The sequence below is a fragment of the Pleurodeles waltl genome, chromosome 8 (genome assembly GCF_031143425.1).
Source record: "Pleurodeles waltl isolate 20211129_DDA chromosome 8, aPleWal1.hap1.20221129, whole genome shotgun sequence".
In the NCBI taxonomy this organism is placed as follows: domain Eukaryota; kingdom Metazoa; phylum Chordata; class Amphibia; order Caudata; family Salamandridae; genus Pleurodeles; species Pleurodeles waltl.
This window is the reverse complement of record NC_090447.1, coordinates 186,347,042-186,348,636: the sequence shown is the minus strand read 5'-3', so window position 1 is coordinate 186,348,636 and position 1,595 is coordinate 186,347,042. Positions and strand designations below refer to the sequence as shown.

Genomic DNA, 1,595 nt, shown 5'->3' with positions numbered 1-1,595 from the left:
CATTCAAATTGTATATATCTCAAACTCTGAGTCAAGGCATACTGGCCCAGCACAAGTGTAATGCATGCACATTGATGCTAGCTTCTAGTATAAGTAGAGGAGAAGCTACTATAATTAGATTTTTCCCCACAAAAGAGGATGCACTTTGTAAACAGCTGTCTGCATAGCTGTTAAAATGTTCTCAGCAGAGTGAATTGTTCCTCAACAGCTGAATATAAATGATTTGTAGGCTCTGGGAGGTTATTCGGCCCTCATCAAATAAAACCTCTGTGTAGCCTGAGGTGCTTGGAACAATTCTAAAGACTAGATTATTCTTATTGTCCTCTGTTTTTAGGTCAAGAGTGCGAGTGCTCTGGCCTGTTGTAATCTATCTGTGGACTTTTAACCACGCCCACTGCACGCCCATCACTATTACTCGTTAGTGGGCTTGCCTTTCAAAAATCCTTTGTTATCATTGGTAAATGCTTTACGTTTGTCCCTCCTTTGGGCAGTTTTTTACTGCCTTGGCCATCAACACTGTTACATCGATAATTTTCACTTTTGTCAATAATTTTGACTGCAAGCAAACTTCTTTTTCCTTTTGTGTCTCTCCTTTATGCTCATGGTGGCTATGGCGCTTTGATTCGGCTCGCTTTTGTCAGCTGTTTTACTTTTCATTTTCAATTTATGTGGCAAGAAAAGTACAGTTAGGAATTTACAGTGCTAATAACTCGAAATCGTTCCTCTTTGCCAATACGTCTTTTGTTACAGTAGCTGATGCATCCTTATAGGCTATAAGTACAAAACACACTGGCTCATTAATTGTCTCTAAAAGAATAGCAACGAGCCAGCGAGCATGCTTTGAGGTAGGCATATAAAAACCCTCATCTTGGGTGCCACTGGTCCTCATAAAAGCCCGTGTGAGGCACCATTCAAAATGTGCAGAGTTAAAGGAGCCGACACTCTGAGCAGGGAAACTACTGTAGTGCAGCCTTTCCTGTCACATGACCTGCAACTAAATTTACATACCCATAATTCAGTGTTACATCTGAGTCCTCCTGTTGTTTCTTTTTGTGGCAACGTGTTTTATCAATGTACCGGATTACAACAATTATTATAAATTGTTTTTATTTTAAATGGTTTTCTAAGATGAACTTAGTAAAGTAAATCACTGTGACAGTCTATGGAATGGTGTTTCCTGGCACCACAGAAGGCGGCCATAACACATATGCTCTGGTTTCTCTTCAAACCGAATAAATCTTTCACCTTTTACTAAAGTTTTCCGTTGATCAGAACATTTAAGAGTTTCACCTAATTTCTGAAAGCCCTTCCAAGTGCAGGGTTACCCTTAATTAGTAAACAAAAGTATAACTATATGGTGGACAGATTGATTATTTGCTGGTTCCTAAAGTGCAATAACATTATTTTGTTATTCGTCAACACACTTTTGGGAAGTGATTCTGACTGTGAAGCGGTTAAACTATAGCCCTTTTAGATGACATGTAAGAAGGATGCACGCTGGACAAAAAACTCCATAGCATCCAAAAGGACCCATTACCATGAGGGAAGCAGCAATATATAGCAACAGATAAGAAAGGGTCAGTTGGTAAATGAAA

General features: G+C 39.2%; 1 non-coding gene across 1 annotated transcript; it reads left to right on the top strand.

Annotated features, from left to right (window-relative positions):
• Positions 1-1,207: 1,207 nt before the first annotated feature.
• LOC138252453 (U5 spliceosomal RNA) lies at positions 1,208-1,323 on the top strand. The gene has a single exon (XR_011195200.1). It is a non-coding gene; the product is annotated as a U5 spliceosomal RNA (small nuclear RNA).
• Positions 1,324-1,595: the final 272 nt, after the last annotated feature.